Genomic DNA, 23129 nt, shown 5'->3' with positions numbered 1-23129 from the left:
GTCCTACTCTCTTTGCTCAACAACTCTCATTTTTAACATCCTTGTGTCTGGCCCCCACCCCTCCATCATTTCTGAGTCTCATTCTTCTGTCCAGCCTTTTCTTCAGCTTCTGGTCTGGTCACAAACTCTTCTAAGCCACTTGGCCATTTACTACTTTCCATCATTTTTTCCAGTCCAGATATCCAGATTCTCTGGTTCCCTGTGTCTGGTACTTCTTCTCCATTACTTGTTTCACTCCATTCTTATTACTCTCATCATCTGCATTCAGTTCAGGTGATTCCTCTTTTAAATTATTGTCTGCAATGGTGTAGTGCAAACTAGAAAATATGAATTTGCTGATCTCAGTTGTGATAACCACATGAAGATACCAACCAGGGCACAGTCAACAATTCATAAAACTGCAGAGAAAATTCTTGACATTCCAGTCTATAGAGTGTTTGATACTGGAAAATTTGAACATAGCTGTAGACATCTGGTTGGTTTCTCCACAGAAAGTGCAAACTGGTTTTTCAAAAGCTTATACCTTGAATCAGTACTGACTTATCAGCTTTCATTTCTCTTCTCTGAGATATGGAAAAAACAGAACTTAAGAAAGAAAAGATTAGCAGAATTTTGTCATATGGGTGAAGGAGGTTATGTTTCAAATGATTTGTAGAGAAAATTGTATGCAGAGTGAAGATAACATTGTTCTTCAGTGAGATTCTAATCAACCTGTGTCTATATATCATCTATCCTTTCACAGTCTCACTAAGAAACTTAGAGCTCAAAGTCGTTTTTGGAAAAACAAAAGACTACAAATGCTTGAATATAATTTTAAAACATCTACAGTAGCCCTTGCAGTAAAGCAGAAAGTAGTGAGTCTGTAAGACTGTCTCAGCATTAATAGAAAGCAGAGGATAAAGAACGTGACTCATTTCAATCCTGTTTAGAGGTAACTCCATCAACACTGACTTAGTGCAAGTCCTCATCTAATTAACAACTATAAACAACCCTGCTCTTAATGGTTCTGTGACACTTAAACAGGCAGGCCAGAGAATCAGTCTCCTGGAGTTAATGAGGCTCATTTGCATCCCCTCCAAGGATCATTTGCTAATACAAATAAACTAGCTAGCAAGCTCAAATAGTAGTAAGTGGTGTCCAAGAGGAAGGAAAATGTTAATCTCACCTTTGAAAAGTCCAGGCTAAATTGCTTTATTGCTTTGCAGTTATATAGTGCTTTCCTACAATTACAGAAAAATTATGACTTCTTAATTATCAAGAAAGTCAGCAATATATTATCACCTTAAAATAAAAGATTTCACCCATAACTGCTGAAAAACAGGGGTTTGTAATCCTGTAGTTCACCCAATTAGCATTTGTAGAAGAGATTTTTGGTTTGCTACGTTGTACGGGGAGGAAAAACTTTCTTCCATACTTAATTTTATTTATGTGGATTTAAATGCATTGTGAACTCATTAATTTTATACCAGTAGACTCTCACAAAGTTAGATTTTATTTTAATGGAAGGAAAACACAGATCTAGATTGGCCTGTCTAGGTGACAATATCTGAAACCAGGAATATGAACTCCGTAATTTTCATTGCTTGATCTTCATCTTCCCATCTATAACATCTATTGTGGTACTGGCCAGCTCAGACAAAAGTTCAGTTGGAAGGGAGACAGAAGAAACAATGAGGAGAACAAACTCTTTTAAATTTTCAGGTTTGGGCACAAAAATTTGGAAAGAAACTTTATGAAGTGAGAAAATAACTATCAGAAAATGAACTCTTATAGTTCATTGACTTCAAAAACGCATCGTAACCTGTTGGTTAACAGTTTATTATGGAAAGAGAAGCAACATAAACTATGAATGCCTGCTAATTATCTGCCTGATAATGTTTCTCTTCATAGTGACCTATGTTTTCACAGAAATCATCTTCTTTGTGCAAGTGACTGGATTACAAAGTATGGAGACATCTAAAACATCTGTCAGTTTTAGATAAGTTATGTTCAAACTCTGCAGCTTAGGCTGTATTGCAAACTGTTCTTTTGAACTTAAACAGAATCGCATGCAGGTGAAGGTCTTTGTATAATAATGAAGTAGAAAAAAAAACAGAAAAAACAAAACCAACAAATTTATTGTAACAGTCAGTCTAATAGAGTCCTGGAGAAAAAGATGGAATTGACTATTTTATTTTCTCTGAAATAGGAAACATGATACCTCCTCCTTAAAAAATTTGTCATGCCAATTGCAGTGACTTATTAAAAGTTTATTTAAAGAAATACAGGCGCAATCTGGAATCATAACGTTATGCTATCAAGAACTTAAAAAAAAAAATAGGAGGGACAATGTGCATTCCAGAAGCCCAGCTGAGTGTGTTACAGCACATATCCTGAGCTGCATCTTGAATAAGGACAATTATCACTAGGAAGCATAAGGGCATACAGCAGGGGGTAGGGAGACAATGTTATTATAAGTATGTATTATTCATTTTTTTTGTCTCTAAAAATTCACTCATTTTTACACATATGTAGCTAGTTTGTCATCTGATATGTTAAATTATTAAATTACTAATTAATGAGATTATACAAAAGTCTTCTTTTTTTCTCTCCCTTTTTTTAGTTACTTATGTTTGGTCAAACAAGAACTGTGATAATTCTCCACTGCTTATGTCTTTTACTTTAGGTATTATATAAGAAGCAAATTCATTAAGAAGACCTAGAAAGCTTGAAAAATGTTTACTATATGCAGATGTTTTCTTGTTCACAAATAAAACTGCCACAGGTGTTCAAATGACAGGACATGTAAAGGAAGGCATCTATCCATTGATGGGCAAAAATCCAAGCACATTCAACTAACAGTGATTCCAGACCTCACAATTCATTTCTCAGCTCAGTGCATGAGGAATTGTCTCTGTTCACATGACAGGTAGGTATTTTCCTTTGTGACAGGACCATTACTTAGCCCATGTTGTGTACTTTTTAATGGCTGCCCTTTAATCAAAGGAGTTGGTTCAGCTGAAATTTGCAGCTGATTCAGATTTCTGAAATCAGTTCACGTTTATAGAGAGATGGGTATAGATTTAAGCATCCAAGGTAACAATTTCCTTTGTTTTTTTTTCCTAGTAGAAGTTAAAATTCTTTTACTTTTTAAGTAAACAGGGTCATCAATATACTATGGTGTAAAATATAGATTGTAGGAAAAAAAATTGCCTTTCTCACCCATCAGAAGGAATGATAAATAAAGAATAACTGGTCAATTAAGAACTGTGAATTAAGACCTTGCCTGTATGCAACTTACCTCTGATTTTCAAACTTTGCTGCTTGCCCTGAAGTATCTTAAAAGAGTTACTCTACTTTCAGGACAGGAGCGGTAAATGAAAAAAAGATATTTTCACTAGTCTGCTACTTCGTGCAGGATGTTTCACACAGAAGCCTTTTTGAACGGTCATTTTGTTCACAGAACTTAAAATGCTCCTAAAATTGACCCCACGGTACCTAAAACGCTTGATACGTTATTTTACACTCAGGAGTCAATTGAGAGACACACAAAAAAGAAATAATTTTCCCCCCTCATCTTAATACTAAATAAATGAAAAAAATTACTACATAGTTTGGGGAAATGATTTTTGATAACTTTTTTCCACAAGTACCATACATGGTAAAAGTGTTGGCAAAGTCAAACGGTTCCATCAGTAACTAATTCTTATTTCATATGTTTTATATATCTTTTGTTCTATCTGTCTGCTTTACAGACACATCCCGCTGTAGTCACTGTGTCTAAGGGTCTGATTTTAGACTTCCCTTGTATATATTGAAAGCTGTACTGCAGCCAGAATTCTTCAATGTCATGTTCTTGCCACACTGACCCCAGTCTGCCTTTCTGCATTCTTTTTCTCATTTAATGATCTCATGAAACTGCAGCTAGAACTTTGAGAACCATTTTAAGAGGTATTGCTGAAATTTTGATGGTTTACTTTATGACAGTTGCCTTTTATATTACTAAATTTGGAGTCATTGCTTTTTCTGCCTATAAACTGACCTGGACACCTGTAACATCATAGCCATGCACAGTTATATGCTTTTTACTCTATACTAAAACCAAAAAATATTTATAGATGCAAGTCTCTCCCATTTTTATTGGTACAAGCTCTATTACATTGAAAATTGTCTCCTGATTCTAGGTCTCACAGCAATTGCAAGAAGCCACAAAATGGAGGACCTGCTTCATGCTGAATATTTCTACTAACAATAAACAGAGCAGATGCACAGTTACAGGGGGCAAGTTAGTCCCTTTTGTTCCCTTCAGGGATGCATGCATACAGAAATATCACTCTTAAGACTATAAAAGAATAAATAAACAAATACAGTACTGCCTCAAAGGAATGCAACTTTCTTCTTTATTTACTCTAGAAGCTATGAACTGAAAAATCCAGCCTGGTTTGTTTTCATGGACAGCATTCCAGGTGAAAGCATGCCACATCAAAGCCATTCCAACACCAATGGATCTGAGTTGAATGTTGCTACCCATCAGGTCTCAGATAATCAGCAAGTGCTTATAAGAGAGAGCACAATATAAAGGCAGGGGTTTAAGAGTCTGCTGCTGGAGAAGCCCAAGAAATTTATGGTTGAGAATCAAGAGCTTAAGCACTACATGAATGCACCAACTTCAGGTAGGTGTATCTGCTTCCTGAGTTAGAAACACCTTATGTCCAGTTGCTATAATGACAGAGAACAGGACAGTAGCTTTGCTACACGAGACTATGGATTTCTGAAACAGAATAAGGAGTTTTAGGCAGTGGTTAATTCAGGGTTTCTTCTAGCTGACTTTCTTTTCTGTCTTTTGAACAATTTTGGTCATTTGAAGTTTGAAGATCACTGTCTGTGCAAATAGAGTATCTTTGACCTTCAATTGGATTGGTACTTTGAGGCAAACAAAAGTCTGCATGACAGCAAGAGCCTGAAAATATAAAGGGGAGGTAAAGGAGGCAGCTGAGCCTTTTTCCATCTCTATGTATATAAGAAATGCCACTAGGAAGATATAAATTTTATTTCACATTACGTGTAGAGGTACTTTGTGCTCAATTCATGAATAAAAACAGAAAAAAACCCAAACAAATAATCACCAGTGCTCTAAGTAAATTCACAGTAAGACACAGCCTGATTATTAGTGTGATAGAATTTCCTGTGTCTTTAATCATGCAGTTCCTTGCAAAGTAAACTAAAACGTGACAGTTGAGTCACCAGTTTTCTAAATTTGTTGGAGACTTAGTAATTATCCACTTTTATTGACTTATTTAAAAGCAAAAATTATTGATATAGTAGACATATTTTCACAGTATGGTATGTAGTTTTCATACTGAAAAATGAATTCTAGTGGAAGCATTGAAAAATACTGTGGGGATTAAGACAACCCTTTCAAATGTATGAAACATTTTGTATACTTGTGTTTTCCACACTCTGTCACTAATATATTGTTATAATATCTGTCTAATGAAATGGGGTTGGATTACAAACTCAAGCTGAATTTATGGTACAGTAATTCAATTGACTGGAGTTACTTGACTTGCACTGATGCCAAGACAAGAAATAAGCCCACATTACAATTATAAGTGAAAGATCATATCTTAAATTCTTATGTAAAGCAGCAAAGTGACAAAGTTCTCCTCCAGATTAGATTGCACTGGAAGGTGGAAATAGCCCCATATCTGTGCAGCAATATCTTTTCCTTCATGTTGTTTTACTATATTATTATCATTAGGAAGTTTTACTTTAGTTCTGGGACCTGTCATTGTTTTACTGTAATGTTTCATAGCTTCTCACAAATAAAAGCAGCTTAAAAGTTTTTGTGTGGTTGTGGGGTTTTTTTTTTCCTTGTATGGGAATGGGAGTGAATGAGTTTTATTGTTCTTTTCATCTCTCTAGGTTCTTTTTTTTTTTTTTTTGGTGAGAGAAATTGTCCCCTCTTTTTCTTTTCCTATCATTATCTCATCTCAGATAATATGACTTTTTTTTATAGTGAACTCTCAATTGGGCAAAAGATTTCCTTATCTCCATCAGTTCACTTCCGCCGGTTCTGAGCCACTGAACTCAAGAAATGAAAAGATCTTATTTTTCTCACATGAAGGTTTCTCAGACTCACAACTTCGAGTATTTCTCTATCACTAGCAGCTATCTGTGTAGTAAAGTGAACTTTTTTCCTGATTTGTATCCCAGTTCTTTCACTTGCACCTAGACAGAGAACAGTATAAATTTTAAAGTTGGAAGGGACCGACAATGACCACCCAGTCCAACTACCTGATAATTTCAGGGCTGACCGAAAGTTTCAGCACAGCATTAAGGGCATTGTCCAAACACCTCTTAAACACTGACAGGCTTGGGGCATCAACCACCTTCTCAGGAAGCCTATTCTAGGGTCTGACCACCCTTTCAGTAATGTTTTCTCATGTCAAGTTCAAACATTCCCTGACAGATGTAGCATTGAGCCGTTCCCACCAAGTACCAGGGAGAAGAGCTCAGCCCCTCCCTTTCCACTTCCTCTCCTCGGGAAGATATAGGGAGCAGTGAGGTCACCCCTCAGTCTCTCCCTCTCCAGTGCCCTCAGCCCCTCCTCAGAGAATATGTCCACTCGCCCCTTCATCAGCTTTGGTGCCCTCTTCAGGATATATTCACATACTCGAATATTTTTTTTAAATTATGGGACCTAGAACTGTAACCAATATCTATAAAGGATCCTCTGAGAGACTTTTCAAACTCTTAACTAGAAACTATTGGTAATCCAGCACAACCCTGCATTTCAGAGTATACAATATTAGTAGGGCCTGTAGTGATAGGAGAAGGGGCAATGCTTTTAAACTAAAAAGTGTAGATTCAGACTAGATATAAGGAGAAATTTTTCATGAGGGTGGTGAAACATTGGAACAGGTTGCCCATAGAGGTGGTAGAAGCCTCATCCCTGGAGACAGTCGAGGTCAGATCGGATGGGACTCTGAGCAACCTGATCTAGTTGAAGATGTCCCTACTCAATGCAAGGTGGTTGGATTAGATGGACTTTAAATTCTGTCCTAGCCCACTCTATTCTGTGATTCTATGATAACTCATGTTGTCATCCCAACTTGTGCTCCAACTCAGAAATGACTGTGTGAATAAATAAGCAATTGATTCAAAACCATCTTGGTTCTACTTAAAGTAACAGTTTAACAAACAAAATATGTTCAGGGAAATACTGGGTGTTTATCTGGCCCCCTCAACTGGTCTGCTATCAAGGAAAGGGAAATGTGCAACACTTGGGTGTATGCTGTGATTTTTTAGCATTGTCATAATACCAAAAAAAAAAGTAAAATAATTAGAAATTAGCAGCACTGGAGATGTAAAACTTACTGATTGATATCGAATTGATAAAACGTATCCAGTTTCTCCAGGTTAACATCTGGAATTCTGCTGTTTGTCCCTAATTTTCATCATCTGCAAAAAATCTCTCCTAATCTCTCTTTTATTCTTTCTCTTTCCTTTTAGCAGTTAAGACAAATAAAATTAGTGATTATAATTTCTTTTCCTCCAGGTAGGTCTGCTGCTTGAACCATCATTGTTAGTAAATAGCAATTAAAACCTTAAGATTCAAAAGGAGGAGGGGAAAAGACCTTTGCCTCTATGCTCTTCAACTGGATCCAACACAACAAACCAAATTATTTTCACATTTACACATGGGTAGATCCTCTGAAAAGAATTTGGTGCTACGGGTGTCAGTGGGAGGGAATTTGGCACAATAGTCTGTGATATTGTAAAAGGCTCTGAAATATTTTAGAGCTATGTAGCAACATCATAATTTTTACAGAGAAACTGAATTAATTCTCTCATGCTACAGACTATGCTGTCAGTTTGACATGGTATTTTAGGTTCAGGACCAATTTTGTATGGTCTGTGTAGTCCTGTGCAATATGAAAAAGTCTGCTATCAGAACTTGAGCTGTTACAATACAATTTTTACAAAATATTAGCTATCTATAGTGCACTGTAGGGTTTCACATGAGCAACAGATACATGTGCTTACTAGGTCATCGCTTATTTCAGCATTCAACTAAATTAAAGTACAAAAGACTTTAGAATGTCTTTTTTCTGTGTTTCTTACAGCCTATGGTGCCAGGAATTCACAGGACCTCCTTGAACAGGGATGCATTGTAAATCTCAGATTGCAATCTCTGCTCAAAAAAAGTCAAATGAATTGCAATGTTACAAGACTGCAGTGCTTCACAAAATATAGATGAAATTACATCAGAGCAAATCAAGCACAGACATGGAATTATTTCATTTTCAAAGCTTTTGTTGCACGAATATGTTATGTGATCATGTGCTGTTCAATAACAGCTTTACTGGTACTTCCTAGATCAAAAAATGTGTAGAAAGTGAGGGGGAAAGTAAGACTTCTCTACCATGCACTAGCTGGAGCTGTTCAAATATTTGAAAGGCTGTCATGATTATATCCTTCAAAGACATGGTGAGAAAACACTTGCTTACTGCACTTATGATGTTTCTTTTTTCTGGAGGCGACTACTCTATAAGATTGTAAGTGTTCTACTCTGTAAGACCTGTCACTGCAATATACCACGTGATCACAGGCCAAAACCACAGATACTTTCAGGGTTTGTTTTTAAATATATATAGTCTTTCACACAAGAGATATTTTAGAAAGCTCTTAGTCCGGGTGCAGCTGTCCAAACATGGTCACTGGGGAACTTTAGGAGTGGCCTCTGTGAAGACAGACCAGGGACTGCCCCATGCCAGACACAGCTGGCTGCAACAGTCCTACCACAGGACACATATAAGCGCATCAGCCACCACGAGGTGTGGGAAAACATATTTAGGAAAGGTCAGAAAATGCCAGAGAGTAAAGAAAACAGAGAGAGAAGAAAGAGAGGATGAAAGAGTCAAAGAGAAAAAACAGCAGGTACACCGAGGTCAAAGGAGAAGTAAAAGGAGGTACTCCACAGTGGGGCAGATATTCCAAAAGGGAGTGAAGTCTGTGAACAGTGGAAGGATCAACTGAGAGAAACAGCTATGTCTTTGACTGCAGTATCTCCCTGAGTGGCTCATTACCTCACTGAAGGGACTGGGTGTAACCTGTGCTTGTAGCAAGGTGGGAGGAAATCTGTCTATAGTAGAGTCAAGTGTGGGGAGGAAGTGTGTGTTCTCCCCAAGTGTTTGTACTGTTTGTTTCCCATTTTTGTTTCCAAATATCTGAATCAGTAATTGAATACTTACATTAAATGGCAATAAGTTCACATAAATTCCCCAAGCTGAGTCTGTTTTGCTCATGACAGTAACTTGTAAGTGAACTCCCTGTCTTTACTTCATTCCACAATTCTTGCTGTTTTACTTTTCTCTACTGTGGAGGAGGAGAGAAACCAAGGAGTTGTGAAGGTGCTTACCTGTCCACAACCATTTTATACTCTGAAGTGCCTCCCTCAATTTATAATTCTTCATCATTTTGATTACAGAACAGTTTCTCTCCTTTTATAGGTCTCTATCCATTAAACAAGTTTATTCAGAACCCAAAAGTGGGGAAGGAAAATTTTTTGACTATTGATGGACACTAGTTTTCTAATTGAGGTCCAACATGATGCTCACGCTCTCTGAAGGGCTGACAGGAAATACACACCACCTATATTACCTTTCAGTTTCACCTGCCAATCAATTTATATCGTGATACCTAAAATCAAGATCAAATTGGTACTAATAATTTTGTTCTAACTGTACACAGTTATGATTTTCAAAGCTTTGAGATTCTGTGACTCATTCACAAAAATCCTGTAAAGTATATAATAAATGAAATCTTCAAATTGCATTTAATTGTTGTATAGTTAATTCTGTCCAGTTTTTATTTTTTTTCTTTATAATGACATCTTCCAGTTAAATTACTCAGAAGTTATAATCCCAGAGAATGGCAGAAGACAGAGTAATGCTGAAAGCTATTCTCTGGAAATGAATAACTAGCTCTTTTTTGAAGATTTGTAGAATACACTATCAAAGGTCCTAACTGTTTCAGATATTCATAGCTAGACAGAGGTAGGGTTTAAAGGCATCAAGAAGACAGAAACACAAGTTCCATTACCTTCCATGGAATTTTAGGCCCCAAACAGTCTACAGCTTAAGTCATTTAGTTGGTCTGAAGGGGCAGAGGCTGCTGCTGGCCATATCTCTGATGCAGCTATGTGGTAATAATAATATCCAGCAAGTCAGGGTCCATTGCTGTATTGCTTTCAGACCTAATCTGGCTACTACGTAAAGCACATTACTACAGGGACATAACTGGTTAGCTTTCTGAGTCAAGCTGAATTACATAGGATTCAAGGAATTGTGAGAATATTATTGTATTTATGCATTTTACAAGACAAAATTTTTACCTTAAATGACCATGACAAATACCTTCTAACATGAATTCATTGGTAGGCAGCCATTTCCAAGATGATTAGAGATGGAAGGTCTAGCTTTTTCTATATAGTTTGAAAATATTATTTAGACCCAAAGTTTACTCTTTCCTTCTTTCTCTCCTCTTCTCCATTCTCTCTGTCTCCACCTCCAATCTCTGCAGCATTTTACAGAGTTCTAATAACTGAAGAGGTAATTCCCCAAGAGAAAACAGTCTATTTCCTTTCTGTTTTGTTCACAATCTTGCTCTTTTTTTTTTCAGCTCTTATCTAGATGCTAAACCAACCACCAAAGACTAGAGAGTGACCAAATAGTCCTTTGACTCGAATGTGATATATGCAATTTCCTTGCCAGATTATTACCCTAGAGGTAACTCTGTATTAGCTCTTAATTCTCTATCTGTGCTCCACTGAGCTGTAATCTGCAGTGTCCTAAATTGTCACAGTAACATTTTTTTGAAGATGACTTTGCTGATGAATTCAATTGTGCATTCAAACAAAAAAAAAACAACAAACCCTGCATTTTTTAATAATGTATCTTCCTTTACAGGAAATATTTATTTTTTACTTTCTGACCACAACAGAAAACCTTTTTCAAACTGGCTATTCCAGTGGGGAAAACAGAAAATTTTGTTAGAGTAGTCTATCATCCATTTCTTGTTTTCATTGTGTTTATTTTCCCCTTTCACTGATTAGAAAAATTAGTCAGAGGATAATGGTTCCAGATCAGTCTACACAGGACCATTCTAATTTCCAATTTTCTCTTTTCTCAAATTTATTGTGCCATTAGAATTCAAATTTTTCAGTAGGTTTTTTTGTGTGTGTGTGTTTCTTTGTTTTTCTTGTTCGTTTTGTTAGACTCTCATTGAGAACAAATGCATACAGTGCTGGTTCTACTACACAGAAAAGAAAAACTGCTTATCTGGAAATACCACTTCATGTTGCTTCTAAGGTGATGCCATATTTGAAGAATTACATTGAGAGGGGAAGACAATAAGATATGTTCTAAATGAGTAATACAAGTTTTTAGTGGCCTTAAACAAGGCACCCAAATTATGAGATAGATGAAGTAAACCCACACAGGCACTGTAAAATGCTGGGAACAAAACCAAGTTAATTCACTGAAAGTAACACCAACAGGACAGCTAGTTTTGTGCCACAGATTTGTTAAATTATTTTGAATCCACCATATCTGCCATTCAGACTTCTTTTCTTTCTCTACTCGTATCACTGTCTTCCTTTTAAATGTAGTTTGGACTTTTAAATATGTTATTTTGGAAGAAAGGTAGATATAGCTGCTTAATAGGTTTTGACTTTGCTTGAAACTTTAAGGCTCTGAAAACAACAAATTTGTTGTGTGGGTGTGTTGTCTACTATTAGACTGGAAATATTTTTGTGGTGTGCTAGCTTTGGCAAATAGCCAGATGCTTACCCCACTACTCACTCTTTCTGACTCTTCAGCAGAACAAGGGAAAAAAATAGGATGAAAAGCCTCATGGGTTGATATAAAGACAGGGACATTGCTTGCCACTTACTATCTCAGTCAAAACAGATTTAACTTGGGGAAAGCTAACTTTAATTTGCTTTCATTTACTTAAATTTTAATGTATGAAATAAAATAGATTCCACTGTGGTCAACTGTCCTCCTGTGGTCCACTGAAGCTGTCTGGAATTGACTGTGCACGACATCAGGGCAATCCCAGCCTCTCCTCACAGAGAACCCTGCAGCCCCCTTCAGCACCTGGACACCTGTGCCTCACACGTTTCTGCACTCTTTGAGCACATAATGTTGTTACAATGCCTTTGGTCAATCCTTTGATGTCGAATTTCCTGCCCAGCCTCACTGCTTTCAGCATGCAATGTACTCAAGAGTGCTGTGAGAACAAAGCCCAGTGGAAAAAGCTAGGGGAAACTGTTGGACAAGCTTGATTCCAGACAGCACGAGTGATCTTTCCATGGTATTTTGTGTGTCCCACACACAGTGTCCAGTCTTCTTATTTACTGATCTGGCTACCTTAGTACAACAGCAGCAAGATATATGCCTGAAACAGCCTCCTGGCACCCAACAGGCACCTCATGCCAGAATCACACTACAAAAGAATAATGCAGAAAGATGTAATGAAAGCATGATGCCACCTCATCCCCTCAGTGACTAGAAGAGAACACCATGAGTAGGCTAGAACAGCTGCAGCATTCAGAAACACCCCCTCTCCCCAGTTTCTTCCCTTTCAAAGAAAATACCTTCCTTTGAATCCATCCAAAAAATCTAGCTAGCTACATCAAAGGCTGAGATGATGTGCATGTCTTGCTGCCCCTTCTTTTTCACTTACAGGTAAATGAAATTTTTTATTTGTTTGTCATGTGATGTAAATGGTGGCCATTTGGAGTAACCCAAGACAACCGTTCATGTTGTCCTGTTGTCATGATGGCAACTATTGAAAAATGACACAAAAGTGCATGCTTAGTTCCTGCAGAATTACATGCAGACTCCTGAAACATAAATGAGGCAAAACCACTTTCAGACAAGAAGCTGAGAAAGAACAAACATGAAATCTTAATTCTGTTGTTTGGGCAAGGCACAAGGGTGCTTTGCTTATTGATTATGCTTCTGTATTGATTTCCCTCATGACCTATGACAATTCAGTTTACAAAAAAATGTTTTTTATTTTATTCTTTTTTATAAAGTGTTACGTATTCAATGTGCAAAGCATAAGAAAAATTGGTATAACTTACCTTTTTCCTTTGTAAAAGGTCAAGTAGGTATGCAAGACAATGCAGTGCGATCAATACAAAGGAGCTGGATACCCTCAGTGTAACTTTAGCCATGAGCACTTTAGTTACCTTCCTGCAAATTATGTAAAGTCTTATTTATAAAGACAGAACCTACAGCTCGGCATATGCACTCTTCTATAATAGTCCATGTGTTCTGTCATCAAATTAAAGCCCCACAGTTTAAAAGCTAATGTTTTGTCCCCTACCAGGCTTCACAATATAACTTAAACTTCCATACTTTACATAGTGAATTCATATTAAATACATACCTCATTGCCTGGTCTTTCCAGCCTTTATTCCTCCTAATTATGATACTAACGTCTAAAAATTTTTTTATAATTTTGTGGGGTGTGCCTCCATTATCTAACTCCAAGAAACAAGAGAAGAAGAATGTGATTTCATTTCCATTATGTTTTGGTAAAGGCCAGTATCTGTGTTGATACTTTCTCTCAAAGGTTCTGCTCACATGAATCTAAAGAGGAATATGAATCTTCATTTCCTAGGTTCTTTCCCTCCCCCAAAATCTCATTTTGGATTTTATAATTCCAGTTGTGCTTCAGTTATTCTGTTTCCCTTATCTGATATGCAGGGGATGGTTATGGATGCTGTTGCTAATTAACAATCGAAGCGCACAAATGTCTCCTTGAAAACAAGATCTGGCACTAGACTAAATGAACATTCTGATTGCTCATTACATGCAGTAGTTTCTCTGCAAGTTGGATAATACTAACAAGGCACTAATTTTTTTTTTACCTCCTGTTTCCTTCCCCCTCCCCATTTTTGTAAACAAATTGTCCCCCTTTTCCTGAAGAAGTGCATTAAGATAGTTTTTTTTTTTCTCAGTGTGTTTTCCTCATACACCCTTTCTACTTCTGTCCCTTCCCTGCATTGAAATGCACACGTAGTTCCAAGGACTGTGGAAACACACACCTTCTAGCAACACTGCCTTGGCTCATGGAGGCATGTTCATTTAGCACATCAGGTGACAGGCTGTCCCAGGACAAACAGGTAATAGATTCAGTCTTACAGTGACTTGTAAGGTAGATACAAGTTCTCTTACTCTTAATTCCCTACTCTTTTCAAATCTAATGAAGCCTTGTGTCAGGGGTACACCTTTAAAATGGAGCTTATTGCTTTTGCTTTAGGTAAGGTGACTTTAAAAGACTTCTTAAGATTGCATAGACTGCAGTGACGTTATCTGAGGTATTGAGCACTTGATCAAAACCATCATAATTCCTTGAGGGATAATTTTCTTACCCCTATATAGAGCTTTGCTAGTATTTCTTGTAAGAGTTGCTTGCCCAGGAACCTCTGGAAAGTAAGATAAATTTGTTTAGCTCAACTACATTTCAACCTATGTCTAGCTTAGGGGATATGTAACAGCTTTGAGTGCTGGTGTTCCTCACTGAAAGTTGATTTTAATTTGGCGCCCATAGACACTTTAACAACATGTTGGGCTATCTAGCTCATATTTTTGATTGTAGCTACAAAAACCATGTCTGTAAGATAAAAGCAGTCTTACTTATATAAATAGGAACTTATGATGCATAAATATGAAAATTTTGAAAATAAAGATATTCTGTATTAGTTCTATGCTATGATCATCAGACAAAGAAATCTCTCTGTTTTAAGTTTGTTTCATTTGGCCTCCATGCAATAGAGCGCTTAAGTCAATACTTAGTTGTCTTTGAAAGGTGATTTACAATTTTAAGTGAAAAAATAAGTTTATGAAGCCTGGATCGAAATTTATTTTTATAAAATCCATATGTCAGTAAAAGTTACCAGAAATTAATGTATAATTATTATTTTTGATACAATGAAAATTTTAATACAAGTGTTCAAAATTAACACCATTATAAATTTTAATTTAACATCTTTACAGAAAACTCATATGCCAACAGTACCATAGACAACATAATAATTTATTAAGTTTTCCTTGGAAAACACAAATAATATCAGAAAGTAAAATTATACGTACATATGATTATTAACTAGTAATAATTTATTGCTGGTGTTGGCATTTAAAAACCTGCTCCAATTTGTCCTTTCCTGTTCCAAGAGATTATGTTGCTTTCATCTACTGTGATTAAATGCCTGTGTTTTCTGTGAACTATACTGGCTATCACATATTTTATGAAGACAAAATCCAATCAAGTACTGATGAAATTAGAAAATTCTGTGTATTCAATTTCTTTGAATTAATTCTAAAATACTGACAATATCAAACTTTCTGTAATTAAAATCTGATTAATATATAAAGTCACGCTTGTGCTTCCCACCTGCTGTGGTTTAACCCCAGCTAGTGACAAAGTCTCACGCAGCTGCTGGCTCACTCCCCTCCCCAAGGATGGAGGACAGGACTGGAAGAATAAAAGTGAAAATCTCATGGGTTGAGATACAGACAGTTTAATAGTCAAAGGAAAATCCACGCATGCAAGCAAAGCAAAACAGAGTTCAGTCATCACTTCCCATGTGCAGGCAGATGTTCAGGCATCTCCAGGAGATCAGGGATCCTTCACATGTACTGGTTACTTGGGAAGACAAATGTCATCGCTCTGAACACCTCTTCTTCTGTCTTATTCCCCCAGCTTTATATACTGTAATGATGCTATATGGTATGGAATATCCCTTTGATCAAATGGGATCAGCTGATCCCAGCAAAAGGCTGTGTTCCCTCCCAGCTTCTTGTTCACCCCTAGCCTACTTGCTGGTGGGATGTGGAGCAGAAAAGACCTTGATGCAGTGCAAGCACTGCTCAGCAGTAACTAAAACATCCCTGAATTATAAACACAGCACAAATCCATACTAGCTCTAATGAAAAAAATTAACTCTATCCCAGGCAACACCAGCACATCAGCACATTTCTCATTTTCTACAATCACTGGAAGTTGGGCTGAGATCAGATGCCCAGATCAGTCCATTTTCAGAACATGACAAAAAAAAAATAAATTTCAAGAGCACTGAAGTCATTAAAATACATTAATATAACACTAAAAATGGAAGATTTCCAGTTATTATACTTTTCCTTTTTCACTTAGAAAAGAGTCATTAAAACCATGAGCAAAAGTAAAAAGGTCTGTCATATATGTGTATTACTTCTTTAATGGCAGAATCTGAACAAACTATAGTTTGAGTCTTATCAGAATATGGCTAAACTTATTTCCAGCCTCTTAGAATTCTGGCTCGTCTGGGGGGACATATGATGCAGAAATGTTTGCCTAACCATGCAACCTTCACTTTAACCAGTGTGTTTAAAAAAGACTTTTTATTTACATTGAAGTATATATGGAGACAGAAAACATGACAGATTGCTTCCATAAAGACAGTGCATTTGCCTATAAACTGACCAGCTTTATCTAGAGAAGCATCAATGATCATCTGGGGCCAAATTCTCTTCAAGTATAACACAGTTACTCTTTTTTAAGAGACAGCTGAACAAGTGTATCTAATATTACTTTCTGTATTCCATATATTGGATTTTTAAAAATCTTTTTAAGAATAAATATGAAAGATTATTGATTGTGACAAAATAGTCATAGCATAGAGTAATTTTTTTGGATTTATACAGAACCATCATTTAAAAATTAATTTCACAGAATTATGTAAAAATAGTCTTATTTTGTTACAAGTACATTTTGAAGAAAAGATTTATACCATATAATGTGAAGTACACAACCTGAAACATGATAGACATGTTAAAACTGTAATGATTCAATTCTTACCGAACCTGTCAGGTGTCTAAAGTCTAAGAGTCAGCCTTACATCTTTCCCTATTATATTATGGTTCTGTGAATGACATTGTTTCCTTTTAAAGCACTTCTTTTAAAATCACAACAGTTTTTCCCTTCATACATTTTCATCAAGGAAAAGTTCAAATGTTTTTTTCTTCTTAGTTCTGATTAAAAAAATGGACTGTCATCAGATTTACTCAATAAATAATAATTTCCTACTAAGGAAATATATAAACTGGCCACTTCCCCTATTTCAGGTGTGCTTTCCTATCTCTACCTATTAAATCACTTATCCTGATTTTTCTGATACATAAACTGTAGCTTTTACCTACCTCTTAAGCACAAACTGGCATCACTGCAAATAGTTTTTTTGGGTTTTTTTTAAGTGTTACTAATGTAACACATACCTTCAACACTATACAAGTGTAAAGACAACAGTATTTCTGCAAATAAAAATTGTATATTGTCTTGGTGTCTGACAAGTTAGCCACTAAGACAGGTTTTTTGCATTGAAAACACCCTTATTTTCCTGGTAATTCTTCTGGTAATAGTCAGAGTTTTTCTAAAATATTTATTAATTAGTTGCTAGATGGTTTGAGATGGTTAAACATGAGTAGTACTACAACTCAGAAAAAGATTTTTCAATCTTAAGAATAAAACTGATATCTTTTAGTCTAGGTAGGTGTTTACCCCAAGTAAACAAAATGAAGTATAATATAAAATATTCACAGAAGATGTACATCTAAACTTCAGGAAATTTTAGTCTCTGTCTTAGCATAAGAAGTGACTGTGAAAATGAATTAGTAATTGCAGAAGTTGTGGTATTAATGGCTAAATGAGGAAATTTTTAACTTTTTCTGTTACATTAATCTTATTTAGTCCACAGATGTTCATGATAAATCATGGTTTAGTTCTTTCATTCTCAGTACCAAATTTAAGAACAATATAGATTTCTAAATTCTATATGAATTGAGCATATAAAACAAATGAACATCTTCTATAAGACTGTTCTTCTAAGGGCAGATCTTCATATATTATGGCTCTCAAATATCACTGTATTTCAGAACATAGTACGCCACCTTATGTATCAGAATTCTAAACTTAGAGAAAGATGGAACATATATCTGTGTTTGTTCTACTGGTGATCTAATCAGTCCATTTACAGCAGTGTTAGATCTTGAGTAGCAAAAATTCATTCCCACAAGGTAAGTCAATCAGTCCGATTGTTCGTGTTTTCTGTCAGAAGGTAAAGGTTTGATTTCTGTCCTCTCCTAGAATATGTTTGGAAGGGATTTGATTAATAAAAGCTTTTGCTAATAGAGAAACTGTGACACTCCTGCACTTTCAAATAGCAGGTAGAATCTGAAATTAAAGGCTAAATATGGATGAAGAGGAAATACACAATATGGTTTTACACCAGTGACTGACTGTAGATCTCTAGTTAGGAATAGTTTTCTTTTTGAGCCAGTCAGGAGAAATAACTTAAGAGTGATTCAGCTTATTCAAAATGAATTGTGTCATGGAATTTCTTATTTCCCTGTATTCCCCAAATTCCCCTTCAAAATATTCTTAGCTGATATCCACAAGTACGGCTGTACAGATAATGTAATGCTTTTCTGCTATTCAGCATATGTTATAAATTCTTTTATTTCAAGGAATATGTGAAAGCAACAAATTTTATTGGTAGTATTTAGGTATTTTTGGTAGTATTTTTTAGTATATTTAGGATTAAGTTGCCACATTCATGTCTGAAATAAAAGAGAACAGTTTCCATGTCCAACAGTAACTTTGGGAGGTTTTAATTATCTTGGAACATAATCTTACACAGAAATAGATAGACTTCACTTTGGGACAAGCAAACTTTTTTTTAATTGATTTTTGTATTATAAAATAATTTACATATGGAAGTCTACATTTTAAATTGCTATGAAAATGAAAATTGGGACATTTTCTCCCCCCCCCAAAAAACCAACCACCCAACCAACCAAACAAACAAAAAACAGAGAAGAATGTTTTATGTTTTTTTGAAAGAAGTACTCAATGTGTTGAAAATTGCTTTTATCCTCAGGAACTGAGTTGTTTTTTATTTTATGAAATGCTATTTTCTTATGAAAAAGTCATAAGAAATTACTGACTGGTGGATTCTGAGTTGTTCTCACATTAGTAAGAAAAGAGTTCCTAGATTACAGTGTTCAATGCAATATTTTTAAATTGTCACTGAAACATCATCTTTATAAAAAATCCCATTTTACTCTTACAATTGTATTGTATGCTGTTTTTCAAAGAGCCAGGTTACCAGAGAAAAATGCATAAGTGAAATGAATTGATACATTTGAATGAAACAGGCAGGATTTTAAGTATGCAAACCTTCTTCAGGCCTGAAGCAGAAACAGAAAGTCTTTTATTTTTTTTTTTTTTCACTAGCTGGAAGCACTGATGTTCAAAAAAATCCACAGCTTTCAGGTTCACACATTTTAGTTTTAAATTTTGGGCTTGTTTTGAAAGGGTTTTTTGTAGATCTCCTCTCAGACTCTGAACCAACAGGTGAAAGAAGGGGAATGACTTTGAAAAATATAACATCTTCTAGTGACTAGTCATACCACAGTTCCCTGAATATGTTTTGATACACTGCCATTGTTTTAGTGTCATCCACTCATGCTGCAAAAACCTGTGGATCATGGGAAAAACGATCACTTTCACACCCCACAGTGGAGAAACTGTGATTAAGATAGTTCTCTGAGCAGGGTTCACTGATAATAGCAATGGGTTTGAATTTGTGGGTTGCGTTTTTTACACTGGGGTGGTCTTCTGGTCTGCTTAAATTTCAGTGTAAAAGTGTGTTCATTTTTCAGATTATTTTTTTGACAATCTGATCATTTTCTAGTGTACTTTGTGATTATCTGTGGAAGATTTTATTTTCTTCTTTTTTTTTAAATACTCATCACTATACTACTATTACTAATGTAATTACTGCAATATTTTAATAGAAGGATTCTAGTAACATTTTTCATTTTCATCAACATGTATTATGAACGAGAATTTTGTTAAATCTAAGAATTTTTGTCTCATAACAAGTTCTGAAGTTTATTTTGTTTAATTAAAGTAAATGCTAGCAGTCCTGAACAATAATGAAAAGTTGAAATTTCTCAAAGAAAAGGCAACTTTAGAAAGAAAAAATCCCCTACAGACCTTATCAAAATTGTGCACTTTAATAAAAAACTAATTTGGAGTTTATTTCCTAAATTAAGTGCTTTCAAAACTTTAATTCTATTTTTAACAAAACAAATATTCTTTAGGAATATTCTAATTGTGTTGATCTAGCATTGCAGGTTTAACATGCTTGCCTCAATAATAGTCATTCTGATGTAGACATATGATATTGTTAGATAGAATTCAAGCTATCAGTGGTTGCATAAGAGCTACTATCAAATTTTTATCATCCGGTATTCTCTGATAGTAACATGAATGCAAATGAATGTTTATTACAGTGGTGTAAACTCTGGATTTTCCATATATTGCTGCCTATCAGGCCCATCCAAAGACTCTGATACTAATTTAATGTACCTCTTCCTAGATGTGTGATTTTTTAAAATATCTTATTCTATTGGTTTATTTCATTCCAAATAATCCATAAAAACACATCAGCAACAGAACTGTTTACCCCAGTGAAAACATCTCCATAAATAGTAATGGTGACTGTGCAGCTGTGAGAAGAACAAGGTGAGTGGATTTCAACTCTGAACATTAATATGCCATTTTACCTGCTTCCTTGTGCTGCTTCCTTCTGCACTACTGATGATAACAGTACTGACAACAAGGGCATACTGTCAGCGATTTGAATGGGCTTCATCTGTAACACAATTCATTTTAAAAATCACTTTAGGACATTTGGGAACACTTGCTTTTATGTTCTGATCTTGAAAATATTTTTGTTTGTGCATGGCTTGATTCACTTGTAATCTTATTGCAGTCACTGACACTACTCACTCAAGTAGAAGTGCTTGTGTGCTGCATTGCCTCCAGGAAAAGTGTGGGTCTCTAGGAGTGCTTCTCCCTTTACACCAGTTTTTGGTGTTTGTGAAATCCTTTTTCTCAACAGTTTTGCGTAATTTATTATGTGATAAAATGAGAAGAATCTAACTCTTTTGCCAGATCTTTGGACACGTAGTTCCATTGACTTCAAAACCAATTTACTATACCTGAGGATATCATTCTAGATGTTTTTTTTCTCTCCAAGCCTAGGAGTTATTTATTTTTTCACCTCTTACTTGTGAACACAAAGTGATTCATATTGCTTGTCTTAGATGACCAGGCCAACCTTTCTCATTCCTGGTTATTCTATAACCTCCTGGAATACATACATCAGTTGCAACTTGTTAGAAGTATTGAGAACTCTCTCCACTCTCTCCCTTTTTACCTGCTGAGTAGAAATATTCTGCATTTCTAGAGTTTAGATGCATTTCTGCATCCCAAAATGATATCTGAAATTTTTTCTAATTCTGGTTTCAACTCAAGTTGCAACTGTCCCATCTTTTTTCTACCTTCACAAAACATTTTCCTTTGCCAAAATAAGATTTATAAAACTGTTCTATTTTTTCACTCTTACTAATTGGTTAATACCATACTTTATAGTTCCAATAAAAACACAGCTGCTTCCATTTTAAATGTTTGGATGCTTTTTATAGGGGAAAGAAACTTAAATAAAGACGAATTGAAAGAAAGTGGAAATTAAGTTTAATTACCACTACCAGAACAAACCACTTAAAGAATTACAGCACTTCAGTATAGATTTTGTGAACACTGCAGACAATAGAAATTTTTCCACTGACTTTAACAGCATTTGGATTTTGTCCCTGAAACTTAATTACTTGTATAGCAGAAAGAAAACCAAGGCAAGGGCAAGCTTACTTCCCTGATCAAGGGTGCCTGTGAGTGTTACAACACATATTAGAATGTTTTTGTTACATATCTGCTTGGAGTTAGGGACACATATATGCTTATTTCCCTTATTTGGAGACCACAAGTACTTCTAGTCAATGTTCAGAAGCAGATGAATCTGTGATAAAATACTGAGAAAAATATGCCTTCAGCAGCATTTCCAGCACAGCCCACCCAACCATCACCCTGAGGGATGGAAAAGGGTAACAACAGCTTACTTTAAACAAATAGGCTTTAAACCAGATAGCTTGGCAGCTGGAAAGTGATACAACTTCAGCAAACTGACAACTAGCAGAAACTGCAAAACATACTGTGAAAACTGGCTAAATACCTGGATGTCCTTTCCACCCTGGGTTTTGAGTGCTGTTAGTGCCTATATAAAGTAGACACATTTGCTGTTTTACTGAATGGGGTAATGGGACCCACAAAGCAAATAGGAACTGAAAAGACCATCATGAGGCTTAGATTATGGAGCTATTTTGTCCCGTTCATACTTTTTCCAAAACTTTCCTATGACAAAGAAATATCATTGGTGAAAAGTGAATACTTGGCCTCAGTTTTTAAAATTCAGGGAAAGTTGATACAAGCAGATGGCAAGCAGCTTCTATGGCTTTTTTTTTTTTTTACTTCCTCCCTAGGGCAGAGGGAGCGTTGTTGAAATATATTTGAGCATTTCTACTTGAATTTATGTTGTAAAATGTTAATTTTTTTTTTTAAGATATATTTGCCTATAATAGAGTTTATAATAGGATTCAGGAAGGAATGAGGGAGAGAGGAAACACCTTTCAGTTGTTGAAATGCTGCCAAGTCTTTCTAAATCCGTAACTTTGTCTCTATGACACATCAGTCATGATGTTCTATGGAAGAACATTAAAATGCACTTTTGATTAATTGGTGCACAAATTATTTCCCATTTGATCTGTAGGCATTAAATTTAATTCTAATGCGCTTCCAGTGACTCTGGGACTGTTATATGAATTTGGAATGAATTTAGCCTTTATGTTTTAATTTGCTCAGCCACCTTATCTAAATAGAATATTCCAAGGTTTGAAACAGCTGAAATACTGCTAGTAATTCTTAAATCAAATTTAAATACTTCTGAAATCAATTTAGAGAGAAAGTAAGCTTCCTCTTTGATTGAACAAATGTGTTTTCCTGCTTCTGATCTCTGGATAGTAGGTTAATGTTGTTGCCACATCAATTTTTTGTAACATACAGTGCGTTGTTCAGTAATATTCTCCTAAAAATGCAGCTAAAATGTAATTGATACTATTTTATTCATTTTG

General features: G+C 35.6%; 1 long non-coding RNA gene across 1 annotated transcript; it reads right to left on the bottom strand.

Annotated features, from left to right (window-relative positions):
• Positions 1-19401: 19401 nt before the first annotated feature.
• LOC113953110 lies at positions 19402-22661 on the bottom strand. Its single transcript, XR_003529740.1, has 3 exons — positions 22626-22661; positions 20667-20755; positions 19402-19573 (listed from the first exon to the last, which is right to left on the bottom strand). It is a non-coding gene; the product is annotated as an uncharacterized LOC113953110 (long non-coding RNA).
• Positions 22662-23129: the final 468 nt, after the last annotated feature.

This window comes from Corapipo altera, unplaced genomic scaffold, assembly GCF_003945725.1.
Source record: "Corapipo altera isolate COAL_440 unplaced genomic scaffold, ASM394572v1 59, whole genome shotgun sequence".
NCBI classification, from domain to species: Eukaryota; Metazoa; Chordata; class Aves; order Passeriformes; family Pipridae; genus Corapipo; species Corapipo altera.
This window is presented reverse-complemented; position numbering and strand designations above follow the sequence as displayed.